A 14,723-nucleotide genomic window follows, 5' to 3' on the forward strand; every position below is an offset into this window, starting at 1 on the left:
GCTTTAATTTTTACTTAATTTTGTATGGTGTGTTGTACCATGACTGACTGATCCCATTTGATCCCATTTATTTGATTCATTGCATGTGAAATAAACTTGAATTTAATTTGAGTAACTTAACTGAAGTAAAAATCTGTAATTGACCACAGACATTGATTATTGATTATGATTAAACTAACGTTATGTGATATGTGAAATATTCCATCCTTAGAGCACTCCAGATCCAGGAGAGCTGCTTTCTGCCAGACGGCTGGTCGGGAGGTTTGGAGGCCCGATTCTGATGACCGTGATCAGGATCCGCTGCCCAGAGATGGACAAAGTAAGTTACAGATACTTCTGGTCAAATATTACTCAGTTACAAGTAAAAGTTGAAAAGACTGATTTTTACTTGAGTAAAAGTACAGAAGTACTTGTTTTTAAAAGTACTTAAGTATCAAAAGTAAAAAGTAAATGTCAATGCATTGTTTTATTATTGTTTGTAATATTTACAGTACCTTATGCCTCTGAATCTATGCCTGCCTACCTACCCACCCTCATATCAATATATCATTTATTTCTAGAACACAGGTCCTGTAGTGGGATTGAATGTGAGATTGAATAAGTGCTCTCAATAACGTCCACAATAGTTTCGGGCTGTTCCCTCAAATAGTGCCCTATTTAAAGATGTTTGGCTTTTAGGATGAATATGTCAGCCACTGTTATAAGCTAGTGTGCTCCAAAACACAGGGGGACAGAAATATCAGTTTTGGGGGGGGTCAGATCATTTTTCTGATATTGTGAAAAAATATAATTACAGTTACAATACAATACAAGTCAACTCCTATTTTCACTGTAGGAACATTTTAATGTAAAGCGATTTCAGACCCCCCTATTGTGGACCGTTCCATTTTTAACCACCGTGGGTAGAAGCAACGGAGATAGAGAACGACTTCAACTTCTCAAGCAAGTGTCAACGTTGAATGATAAAACGCTAGTTTCATAAAGTATCATTCTTTTCAACATTCCTTATTTGTATATTCAAAAATATTTAAAATAATCTAATTTAATACAGTTATAATTTTTCAATGTAAATTATTAAATTTTATTGGTAACAGCCTAGTGTCTAATTATTTTAATTGAATATATTTATCAAATTTAAGAATTTGAAATGAAAGATGGAGCATACATTTAATAAAATTAGGGGAAAATGCCCTTTATAAAGGTACAACAAATTATTCTGAGTGTTTTCAAACAGTGATGTAATGAAACATTGACAATTTAAGCTTGAAGGGAGTAAAGCCTCTGCACACTAAAAAAAAAAATGGTTCTTCAGCGGTTCTTCAGGGATTCTTTGCGGTGGTTAAGGTGCTATATAGCACCACTACCATTTAAAGAACCTGTTAAGCCCAGTTTGGTTCTTCAGCGGTTCTTTAGCGGTTCTTTGGGGTGGTTAAGGTGCTATATGGCACCATTACCATACAAAAAACCTGTTAAGCACCTACAGTTATTTAAAGGCTCTCTTTAGTCTCTTAGTTTAGTTGGTGATAGGATTAGAAAAACGACATTAAAATATAGTGATTTTCCTGAATACAAGTCCCGCCTATATATATTCCAGGGCCCCCACACAAGACTTTTTGACCACAGAAAAAATTTGTGTGGATGTGAAGTCAGATATATAGCCTACTGAAATTGTCACAAACTTAAATAAAAAGCTATATTCATATATTAACTGCTTTTTGTTATTTGTGTAGGCCTAGTCAAATAATTAGGCTAAACAAATGAGTGACTAGAGAAGTTATGTTTAAAAACGTGTTTAAATTTATACTTACACAATTTGAAAATGTGTCAAGAACTTGTTGTTGAATTCTGTCATTTTGAAAAAAAAAAAAAAAAAATCATAGTAAATAAATATATAATTAAATAAAAACGTACGCGCCGATTAGTGTGACTGTGCATGTCAGGTGCACGTGATTGGTCGTGGCGGAGGTGTTGCAACCATTTATAAAGATATTCTAAATGTTACTCAGAAAACGGGTTATAAGTTTATTTCATTTGAAGTACTTGTACAAAATGTTACGCTCTTAGATGTTAGAAAAACATCCCTATTATCTCTAGCCTTGGCTACCGTATATAGACCGCCAGGGCCTTACGCTGATTTCATAAAAGAGTTTGCAGATTTTCTCTCAGACCTATTAGTCAATGTCGATAAAGCATTAATTGTTGGAGATTTTAACATACACGTAGATAATCCAAATGATGCGTTAGGAGCTGCGTTTACAGATTTATTAAATTCATTTGGGGTCAAGCAAAACGTCACCGGACCAACACATCGTCTTAATCATACACTCGATTTAATTATATCACATGGAACCGATCCAACCGATATAGATATCATTCCACAAAGTGATGAAGTCACTGATCACTACATGGTAACTTGCATATTACGTACTGCTGTAATATGTCATGCGGCGTCGCGTTATCAACCAGGCAGAACAATCCTCCCATCCACCATAGATAATTTCTCAAATTGCTTATCTAATCTGTCTCAGCTGCTGCCTGAACCCAAACAAACAGATGAACTAGAAGAACTAACTAGCACTATGAGCACCATTCTCTCTAGAACATTGGATGTGGTTGCACCTATTGTTGGAGCTACATTAGTTTGCTTTCAGTAGTGGTAATTTTGTTAATTGATTTGTTTATCATTATAATTTTTCCCACATTAGTAATATATTTTGGTAATATTATTTTGTTGTTTGTTTAGTTAATTGTTTTATTTATATGTTTAGTCTTTATTTTTTGGTTAGTTTATTAACTACAATGTTTTGATTTAGACACCTGAGGGCAGTAGTGTGCACAGGTAAAGGTGAATATAGGTAGGAAGTAGGAGGTGATCTGGAGCACCTGGGTGATGGGCATATGGTTTTTTACCAGCGCGAGAGATGCTGTATTGTTTGCTCCGTTGGGAAAATAAATCAGCCACAACTTTGAATCAGCCTGGAATTGGACTCATTTCTTGCCTGCGTGCATCACCTGCCCAGGGTGCTATAAAGGTTGTCGTTTGAAGTTTGATTTAAGTTTAATTAATGTTTTTTTTTTTTGTTTTTTTTTTTTGTTTTTGACAAACGGCCACTACACCTATTAAATTAAAAAAGGTCAGAGAGAAAAATAAAGCACCATGGTATAACAATACTACGCATGTTTTAAAGAGAGAAACCCGTATTTTAGAGCGTAAATGGAAACAAACTAATATAGAGGTCTTTAGAATCGCGTGGAAAGACAGTATGTCACGTTATAAAAAGGCCCTAAAAGCGGCCAGGGCTGAGCACCTCCGCAAACTAATAGAAAACAACCAAAACAATCCAAGGTTTTTATTTAACACCGTGGCTAAACTAACAAATAAACAGACGTCACCCGAACAAAATATCCCGTTACAGTTCAGTAGTAATGATTTCATGAACTTCTTCACTGAGAAAATAGAAAGCATCAGAACCACAATTGTAAACGTTCAATCTTCAATCGCGCCTTATAATTCAGCTTCAATTATCACCCCGCAAGAACAATTACAGTGCTTTACAACTATAGAACAAAAAGAGTTAAATAAACTTATCACTTCATCTAAAACAACAACATGTTTATTAGATCCTATACCAACTAAACTACTGAAAGAAGTGTTACCTGTAGTGGAAGAGCCTCTCCTCAATATTATTAACTCGTCTTTATCTTTAGGTCATGTTCCAAGAACATTTAAACTGGCAGTTATAAAACCTCTCATTAAGAAACCACAATTAGATTGTTACGTCCGGAGCCGTAAGGTTCTGTTTGTGTGTGCTCAGCTGTGCTGCTTTCTTTTTTTTCTCTATCCCTGTCTCTGTTAATAGGAGAAATGGTTCCACCTGGTACAGATAATCAGTGGCCTGCTGTGATTGGATGCTGGGAGTATTTAAACTGCAAACACCATCAGAGCTGTGTTGGTGGTGGCTTGACTGTGCAGCAGCAGCAATAATGAGGTCCCATCTTCAACCCCAGACCTGAGACTTTGTTGAAGCCAGTAGTGAACAGTGTATCTCTACCTCATATTGTGTGTACTACTTAGTGAAGTAGTTTTCTCTTTTTAGTCTTTTTCTGTTGCACTTCCTGATTGAGACTTTAAAGGCAGAAGTGAGTGTTACCTTTAATGGTTAATCATTGATTGACTTAATGTATCATTTTCTTTTGGTTTATTTGAAGCTCGTTACTTAATCATTTATTTCTTTATTTTCTGGGGTTAGTAGGGAGGTGGGTGCCATTTATTTTGAATCATTCTTTTTTCTCCTGTTTATGCTAGCAAGGGAGTTAGCTTATTTTGCTGTACTTTTGTTTTCTTTTCTTTTAGTTTAGGTAGTTTGATTAATGAGGAGTAAGATTGATTATGTTTGTTGTTTTGGCTATACCCCCTTCTGAATTTGATACCTCTCTTTTTCTTTTGCCTAATTTGTAAATAAAACTACCTTCTTGAATGAGATCACTATGTGGATATTGTGAAACAACTCTGGGTCTGGAGACGGGGTGGCTTCATGCTGTTGCACATTCATTTCACCACCATCCATTTTTACTGTTTCATTCCTCCCCTAGACCAATCAGGAAAACGTAACAGTAAATGGGGGCTCGTCCCTTTGTTGACTTGTAGTATCGCAAACTTGTCTACTTTGTGTGTGACAACTCTTTGAGGTAAGTGTTCATTCTTTTTGCATTGTTCACATTTGTTTGCCTGGCTGATTCACTTTTGATGAGGGAGGAGTCGTCTGTGTAGGATATGGAATTTGATCTAGTTTCATTCACATTATATCCTTCTTGGGAAGTATATGATCGTTGCCGAAAGAAGGATTTAATTGAAATAGCAGATTTCTTTCATATTAATATTCCAAAAGAAGCGAGTAAACAGGTAATCAAGGAGGAGTTATTTGGAGAGCTAGTTAAAACTGGCGTTCTAGTACCACCAGATGAGGAGGGTATCGTTGGGGTAGAGTCCGATGCTGTGGTGGGGTCTGCGGTTTCTGATTCTAATCCTAATATGGAGCCCAAAGATGCTTGTTCTGAGCCATTACTAGCCATTAAATTAAAGGAGATTGAATTGAAGCTAAAACAGGAAGAATGTGAGGCAGAGCGTATTAAGTTGCGTATGGTAGAAGTGAAAGGAGATCGTGATATCGAACTGCGTAGGTTAGAGATAGAAGCTTTAAAGCTGCGTAGGCCCATTCCATTGCCTCAATCCAGATTACCTTCTGTGTCATTAGTGAAAATGCCAGAAGTGGATTCTGTTCAAAACTCAAGGTGTAACTCCTCTGATTCTCCGTTTGACTCCCCTCCTGATTTTGATGTAGGTAAATTCATTCGTTTGGTACCATCGTTCAGAGAAACTGAAGTAGACTCGTATTTTACAGCATTTGAGCGTATAGCTGCCAAGCTGAGATGGCCTAAAGACATGTGGGTGCTACTTTTGCAAAGTAATTTTGTAGGTAAGGCACAAGAGGTCTCGGCTGCATTGCCAATCGAGCAAGCTCTCGATTACGATGTAGTTAAGACGGCGGTTTTGAGAGCATATGAATTAGTGCCTGAGGCGTATCGTCAGAAATTCCGATCGCATGTGAAATCAGCCAGACAGACATATGTTGAATTTGCCAGAGAGAAGAAAACACTATTTGATAAGTGGTGTCTTTCCAGTGGGATCACAACCTTTGAGCAGCTTCAGGAGTTGATCCTGCTGGAAGACTTTAAAACGTGTGCACCAGAAAACGTTGTTGTATATCTTAACGAACAAAAAGTGCAGGTTCTAGCTGACGCTGTTATTGCAGCCGATGAATTTGTGTTAACGCATCGAAATGTGTTTTCAGGAACCCGATCGTACAAAAGCCAGCCTTCCATGGGGGGAAGCTCTGAAGTTTTCCGATCACCTCGTCGTAATACTAACACCGGTCAAGACTATAGTTCACAACGTAAATTGAGTCCTAAACGTGCAGGTGATGGGCGAGCATGTTTTTTTTGCCTTGACCCCAATCACTTAATTTCGGAATGTAAGGCGTGGAAGCAAAAAAATTCTGCTTCCAAGTCCAAAAGTGTGGCGCTTGTGCAATCGTTTCCAAACACATATGATGTGAATGCTACCACTTATCAGCCATTTATTTGTACTGGTACTGTCTCTCTTTCATCTGAGTCAGAGGAAAGACAGTTAAGGATTCTAAGGGATACTGGGGCTGCACAGTCTTTTATTTTAGAAGATAGGCTTCCTTTTTCTGCTGAGTCTTATACGGGTACTGATGTGCTAGTTCGTGGTTTTGGAATGGTTTGTGTCAATGTTCCTCTTCATCAAGTGTATTTGAAATCGGAACTTGTTACTGGTTTAGTGACGCTGGGGGTATGTTCACAGTTACCTGTAGATGGGGTTGATTTCATTCTAGGAAATGATCTTGCCGGTGGCAAAGTCTTTCCTCGTCCTATTGTTACTCATGAACCTATTACTACTGAAGTATCTGAACTTGCGACTCAGTATCGATCTGTATTCCCTGCCTGTGCTGTAACACGAGCTCAGTCACTGAAATTTGGTGATGTTTCAGATCTTTCAGATACTGTGTTGTTTTCTCAACCTGAGGATATAGAGAGGGTGACAAAAGTTACATCTAAGGTTGAGTTAGAAAACATTGAATCCCCTGAGTTACCAAAAATCACATTGAAAATAGGTAAGGTGGAGTTAGCTGCTGCACAGATTACTGATCCTTCCCTGGCTACTTGTAGAGATGCTGTAGTAGATTGCAGTCAAATACCTAAAGCTAGAATTGCGTACTTTTGGGAAGATGGAATTCTGATGCGTAAGTGGAAACCTCTGCATTGTGATGCAAAGTGGCAAGAGGTTCGCCAGATTGTGTTACCAACTGATTATCGACACCATGTACTAGAGCTAGCTCATGAGAATGTTCTAGCAGGACATTTAGGAGTAACGAAAACATTCCATCGAATCACTAAATACTTTTTTTGGCCTGGGTTGAAGTCTGCAGTTTCTACATTTGTCCGTTCATGTCATGTATGCCAGTTAGTGGGGAAACCAAATCAGACCATTCCAGTAGCTCCTCTAAAACCGATTCCTGTTCTTCATGAACCATTTGAAAGGCTGCTTGTAGATTGTGTAGGTCCCTTACCTAAGTCTAAATCTGGGCATCAGTATATTTTAACCATCATGTGCACCGCGACTCGCTATCCAGAAGCAATTCCTCTCCGCACGATAAAAGCTAAATCTGTGGTTAAAGAGATAATTCGCTTCTGTTCTCTCTTTGGTTTGCCTAAGATTATTCAATCTGATCAGGGTTCGAATTTCACATCAAAAGTGTTTTCACAGATGCTGAGTGAATTGGGAGTTAAACATCAATTAGCGAGTGCATACCATCCAGAGTCTCAGGGTGCATTGGAGAGATTTCACCAGACTCTTAAAGCTATGCTCCGAAGATTTTGCACAGAGACTGGTAGAGATTGGGTGGAAGGTCTACCTTTAATGATGTTTGCAATAAGAGAAAGTGTTCAGGAATCACTCGGATTCAGTCCTGCAGAATTGGTGTTTGGCCATACCGTGAGAGGCCCACTAAGGTTACTGAGTGAACAGTTGCTTGCACAGACTTCTGCACCTGTCTCTGTACTGGAGTATGTGACTTCTTTCAAGGAACGTCTTCACCAAGCTTGTCAGTTAGCTCGGACTCATCTGGTGGAGTCTCAAGAGAAGATGAAAACTCGTTTTGACCACAAAAGTGTGAGGCGTGAGTTTCAGCCAGGTGAATCCGTTCTGGCCCTACTTCCTGTGTCTGGAACAGCCTTGCAAGCTAAGTTCTCTGGTCCTTACATCATTGAGAGAAAACTTAGTGATACCAACTATGTTGTTTGCACTCCTGAGCGGCGACGTAAGAGCAGAGTGTGTCATGTAAACATGTTGAAAACATACACCATAAGAAATGCAAATCCAGATGTTCCTGTTAAACCTGTGTCTGCAGCAGTTCTGTTACCTATTGATTGTTTGGAGGAGGATGGATTGATAGCCAAAGATGCTCAAACTTTGTGTGCCCGCTTGCAGAATTCAGTTATTCTGAGTGATCTGCAATCCTATCTCTCCTACTTAGCAGAAAAACAGAGTAAAGCAGTTAGTAACTTAATTGTTACCTATTCTGACCTTTTCTCTGATGTTCCTTCCCAGACTACCTTACTGTGTCACGACATTGATGTAGGAGATAGCCAGCCCATTAAACAACATCCATATAGAATAAATCCAAAGAAACGAGTCGTCATGAAATCTGAGGTAACATATTTGTTAGAGAATGGTTTGGCAACTCGCAGTCAAAGTCCATGGAGTTCACCATGCATTCTAGTGCCGAAGCCTGACTCTACATTCAGATTCTGCACTGACTATCGTAAAGTTAATGCTGTGACCAGACCAGACTCTTTTCCTCTTCCAAGAATGGAAGATTGTGTTGACAAAGTTGGTGCTGCTCATTATGTTACTAAATTAGATCTACTAAAAGGGTACTGGCAGGTCCCGCTGACTTCTCGTGCCTCTGAAATATCTGCATTTGTCACACCTGATTCTTTTCTACAATACTCGGTCATGGCTTTCGGGATGCGAAATGCACCGGCTACGTTCCAGCGGCTCATGAACAGAGTTTTGTCAGAAGTGACCAATGTTGAGGTATATTTGGATGATGTTGTGATATACTCTGACACTTGGGAGGAACACCTTGAAAAGTTAAATGTGGTTTTTGGACGGTTGAGGAGAGCATCTCTGACTCTGAATTTGGCTAAATGCGAATTTGCCAAAGCAACCGTTACTTATCTTGGTAAATGTGTTGGCCAAGGACAAGTAAGACCTATAGAAGCCAAGATAGCTGCCATTGTTGAGTTTCCCAAGCCCACTAATAAACGTGAGTTGCGCCGTTTTTTAGGAATGAGTGGCTACTATCGAAGCTTTTGCAAGAATTTTGCTGCTATTGTTTCTCCTCTCACTGATCTTTTGAGTGCATCCAGGAAGTTTGTGTGGACTTCAGAGTGCATGGATGCATTCAATGCTGCCAAAGATCTCCTCTGTACTGCACCTGTTCTCTCTGCTCCTAATTTCTCACGGCCTTTCAAACTACAGGTGGATGCCAGCGCTGCAGGAGCCGGAGCAGTCCTGATTCAGGAGGATGGAGCAGGAATTGACCATCCTGTATCTTTTTTCTCAAAGAAATTCACTAACTGTCAGCGAAATTACAGTGTAATTGAGAAGGAAGCGCTAGCTTTGTTACTAGCCCTTCAAAATTTTGAAGTTTATCTGGGTGGAAGTGATGGCCCTATTTTGGTTTATACAGACCATAATCCATTGGTGTTCTTAACTCGCATGTCTAACACTAATCAACGTTTAATGCGGTGGTCTTTAATTGTGCAGGAATACCATCTTGACATCCGGCACAAGAAAGGAAGTGACAACATCATTGCCGATGCCCTGTCCAGAGTTCATTCTTTAGACAGTTAATGTTTTGATGATTGGTGAATTAGTATGTTGACTTATAACCAGTGGGCGGTTATAGTCTTTGGTGGCGGGGGTGTTACGTCCAGAGCCGTAAGGTTCTGTTTGTGTGTGCTCAGCTGTGCTGCTTTCTTTTTTTTCTCTATCCCTGTCTCTGTTAATAGGAGAAATGGTTCCACCTGGTACAGATAATCAGTGGCCTGCTGTGATTGGATGCTGGGAGTATTTAAACTGCAAACACCATCAGAGCTGTGTTGGTGGTGGCTTGACTGTGCAGCAGCAGCAATAATGAGGTCCCATCTTCAACCCCAGACCTGAGACTTTGTTGAAGCCAGTAGTGAACAGTGTATCTCTACCTCATATTGTGTGTACTACTTAGTGAAGTAGTTTTCTCTTTTTAGTCTTTTTCTGTTGCACTTCCTGATTGAGACTTTAAAGGCAGAAGTGAGTGTTACCTTTAATGGTTAATCATTGATTGACTTAATGTATCATTTTCTTTTGGTTTATTTGAAGCTCGTTACTTAATCATTTATTTCTTTATTTTCTGGGGTTAGTAGGGAGGTGGGTGCCTTTATTTTGAATCATTCTTTTTTCTCCTGTTTATGCTAGCAAGGGAGTTAGCTTATTTTGCTGTACTTTTGTTTTCTTTTCTTTTAGTTTAGGTAGTTTGATTAATGAGTAAGATTGATTATGTTTGTTGTTTTGGCTATACCCCCTTCTGAATTTGATACCTCTCTTTTTCTTTTGCCTAATTTGTAAATAAAACTACCTTCTTGAATGAGATCACTATGTGGATATTGTGAAACAACTCTGGGTCTGGAGACGGGGTGGCTTCATGCTGTTGCACATTCATTTCACCACCATAATAATCTAGCAAATTATAGACCCATTTCAAATCTTCCATTTATGTCTAAAATATTAGAAAAAGTGGCGTCCGCTCATGGGCTCTTTCTTGCAACAAAATGATATCTATGAAAAGTTTCAGTCTGGATTCAGACCGCATCATAGCACTGAAACTGCGCTCGTTAAAATCACAAATGATTTACTTTTAGCTTCTGACCAAGGCTGTATCTCAATACTAGTTTTACTTGATCTTAGTGCTGCATTCGATACTATAGATCACACAATACTCTTAGATCGACTACAAAATTATACTGGTGTTCAAGGACAAGCACTAAGCTGGTTCAAATCATACCTATCTGACCGCTACCATTTTGTCTATTTAAATGGAGAAAAATCGATCATAACTCCATTAAACTATGGAGTGCCGCAGGGATCTGTATTAGGCTATACAAATAAACTTGACTTGACTTGACTTGACTTGACTTGACGTGAGCGAGCGCGAGCCTCAAAGAAAATTAAGTGCCATATAGTACCAAAAGAGGTTCCCCTATTATTACGAGCCAAAGAACCACTGTTGGGTACTGTTGAGCACCATTTTTGTTATGTTACCTCTTATGGTTCTACATAGCACCATTTGACAAAGGTGCTGTATAGCACCTTTAAAGATAGGTGCTATATGGCACTTAAAGTGGTTCCCCTATGATTACAAGCCAATTAACCACTTTTAGTGCTATTTAGCACCATTTTTGTTTAGAGTGTGTTTAGGCTATTAAAGGGGTGGTTCGGGATTTTTGACATCGGACCTCATTTTTAAGTCAGCCTGGTTGTTATTCATCAGTGGAGACATTTTTTTTTTTTTAAATGATCCAGTCCTTATATTTGGATAGTTAGCCGATGCTAGGCTAGCGCGAGTCAATGGTATATGTTAGCCAGCCATTAAAAACCGTTTTACCCACTCCACAGTGCACCAAACGCAAATCAATTATAACACTAGACTATCGATGTATATGTCTGTTGAGAGAATAATGTTAGAAATCAAACTTACCTTTTCATCACATTGCATTAGTTATAATTTGTTCCCTGTAATCATAAGCCTTGTCTACAGCAGCAGCGGAGTGATATTGATTACCTAGGCAACCGAGTGAGCCGGTACACTCATGACGCAAGTGTATTTACCTGCCGCGACTTTGATATTGCTGAGGAATGCTAGCTAACGTTAGCTGGATGTAACGACTGTAGTGCGCTTCTGTTCTGTGTTTACTTTTTGCCGCATTACTAACCGGAGCAAAGTAAAATTCCGCAGCTGCTGAGAAACTAGTTCCTTTGGGATCATTGAGATGAAAGGTAAGTTTGATTTCTAACATTATTATCTCAACGGACATTTGCATCGATAGTCTAGTGTTATAATTGATTTGCGTTTGGTGCACTGTGGAGTGGGTAAAACGTTTTTTAATGGCTGGCTAACATATACCATTGACTCGCGCTAGCCTAGCATCGGCTAACTATTCAAATATAAGGACTGGATCATTTACAAAAAAAAAAATGTCTCCACTGATGAATAACAACCAGGCTGACATAAAAATGAGGTCCGATGTCAAAAATCCCGAACCACCCCTTTAAGGAAATGTAATTTTGCCAAAAGAAGAACTTTTATTTTAAGTGTGATATGTTACCATATTATCATGCTTAACACTAAGAATTTGAATAATTGTAATGTGATGATCAGATGCAGATATCTGCATGAGAACCCCCCGAACCCCCTAGAGATACCAAGCTCCACCAACAAAAAATGTGGTAAACATATTAGGCTATATGATGATCTACAAAAAAATACACATTTAATTATCTTATTATTAAAATACATTATTATGATTTTACCACCTCCGCCTCATTTTGAGCCAGGAAAAAAACCTGAAATAGGCAATAGGCTTCTTGTAAAGGTATTACTTTTACTAGTAATTAGAATGGTATTTCAGTGCACTTAACTTCTAACTTTTGGGAGTTGATCAAAACAGTTCTCTTTTGGATATATAATAACAATGAGATATTCTGTAGCCTACTGATTATCAGTTTGTCGCATGTTTAGACCTTGTATGTGTGTTGCACAACACATGTTGCACTTGGCGATCACGGTGGGGATTGATATGGTAGTGGACCATGATGGTCATAGAAGAAGTGAAGGAGCAGTACCCCCCAATTATGGTGGGGTAATTCGCACTCTGGCCATGCTGCCACAGCACAAACTGTCTGTAGGCGGCATGTCTATATTGACGCTGTTCTACACCCGGCTCCTGGCTGTCATCAACAGCAAAAATGTTATTCCAGGCCGCACGGGCCAGCCGCAACACCCCCTCATTCAACACATAGAACTCCATGTGTGCCATGTTGCTTATGCAATTTGCAGGTATCTGGTGACAGCAAAGCCTTTCCAGGTCTGTGTCCATTTTTCTGTCTGCAATTGGTGCAAGTGCACCAATGCAGGACATCTCCAACAGGGTCAGGGCTCTGGGATACCTCAAACATGGCCATCACATCAAACATAAGACCTGGCAACCTTGGATTGTATTCAACAGCCTGTCCTTCTGCACAGACTCCAGGGAATGCAGTTTTACCTACAACGCAAAACAATGTGTTAGTATATATATATATATTGGGGGAAAGGCTGAATGTATCTAAAATGACATCTTGACCAATAATAAACAAACCTCCATTTCAGCTGCACGTCTTGACCGCAGCTCCTGCAGCCTCGACTGTATGGGACGCCAAAAGGGTCAAATTTCGCCACTAACCAAACGCCTTTCATTCGCGTTTTTTTCTGTGGTACAAACGCCGCAAATTACGGCGTTTGCAAAGCAAAATCGCCGTCATTATCTGCGTTTTATTCATACAGCCAATGACGCCGTTTCTGATGCCGCAGGCCATCCATAGTGCGCCGTAATTTGCGGCGCTTCTGTCTGACAAAGACGCCGTAAAAAGCGGTGTTTTGTATAATATTATAATCAGCCACTCCCTTTTCTTCAAAGTTCAGCCCATCTAATGAAGTAGATGGAAAGACTTATGTAGTAGATTGTCGATCTGAATGATCGGGTTTTGTTTTTCTAACGTTGTTAGGACTAGTGTTTGGACTTTTATCGTGTCATATTTTTTATTTCTTTATTGGGCGCGTGTATCCCCCTTTTTCCTTTATCATATGTGGGTATGATTTTAGCCTCTGTTTACATTCATGTCTGTGAAATACATTAGATTTCCCAGCAAACTTACAACCTTCAATAGGGCATTGGTATGCTTGCACGGGCAGCAGTGTCGGTTTGCTCTTAATGACAGGGGTTCGACCCCACACTCAAAAAAATGCTGGGTTGTTTCTGTAAACAAATTGTTAGGTTGATTGTGCTATGTCAAAATGTTGGGTTGTTTGGGGTACTGTAAACACATTATTGGGTTGCTCATGCTGGGTAAAATGAGTTGTAAGGGTCATTCACAAATAGTAATTGGGTTACTTTTTCATTCTTTGCGGAACTTTCTGGATTCTTCACATCTGACTCGAGGAGCACGCCACTCGGAGCAGGCAGTGTTTTATGGTAAGTTAATATGAATGTTTACCTATATTTTTAATAAGTTGTGGTGGTAGCAGCAAGCTAATTTCACTGTTCAACATACAGTCTTTGATATGGAAGTGTGAGGGGTAACGTATTTATTCTGTGAAACATTAAATAGCCACAGCTAGCCGGTAACTAATCCTTAGTTGAAATTAAACTAGCTACTGTATATCAGCAGCCTTTTTGAAATATGCAGTTTAAATTCTAAATTCATCACGTAATCGGAGGCCTATTCATTGTGGAAGTTGCGTATTTAAAAGTGAGAAAAGCCTTTTGTATGAAATCCATACGTGCAGTATCCCTCACAGGGCTCGCACGTAAAATCAGCGGGAAATGAGTCTCTAATGTAGCCTGGGTTTCCCCATTCTGCCTTGTGCGCAGCATGATTTTATTCACGCTGCTAGGCAGCCTGGACACCATGGACCAGATTTTCCCCTCAAAAAGGGAACCAATCACAGAACGGGGAGGGAGCAGCAAGACGATGACGACGTCTATGCGACACACCGAAGCAGTTTCTTTATATCTATGGATCCAACATAGCATCAGACGCAAAGTTACCTTTCGATGCAGCCTTAGATAGTGTTCTAAGTAGTTTAAAACGCAAGTTTATTTCGTCTTCTTCCTTTCAACCAGATGATCCCACAGTAGCTGCACGGGTCTCAAGCTGTCTGGCAGACATCTCCACATGGATGAAGGAACATCACCTGCAGCTCAACCTGGCAAAGACTGAGCTTCTCGTCCTCCCTGCCAATCCGTCTCTACAGCACGACTTCACCATCCAGCTAGAG

At 39.6% G+C, this 14,723-nt stretch overlaps 1 long non-coding RNA gene across 1 annotated transcript; it reads left to right on the forward strand.

Annotated features, from left to right (window-relative positions):
* Positions 1 to 211: 211 nt before the first annotated feature.
* On the forward strand, positions 212 to 14,512 carry LOC309510304. The gene is made up of 3 exons (XR_014210302.1): positions 212 to 319; positions 13,885 to 13,917; positions 14,317 to 14,512. It is a non-coding gene; the product is annotated as an uncharacterized lncRNA (long non-coding RNA).
* Positions 14,513 to 14,723: the final 211 nt, after the last annotated feature.

This window comes from Leuciscus leuciscus (genome assembly GCF_965113295.1).
Source record: "Leuciscus leuciscus genome assembly, contig: SUPER_11_unloc_9, whole genome shotgun sequence".
NCBI classification, from domain to species: domain Eukaryota; kingdom Metazoa; phylum Chordata; class Actinopteri; order Cypriniformes; family Leuciscidae; genus Leuciscus; species Leuciscus leuciscus.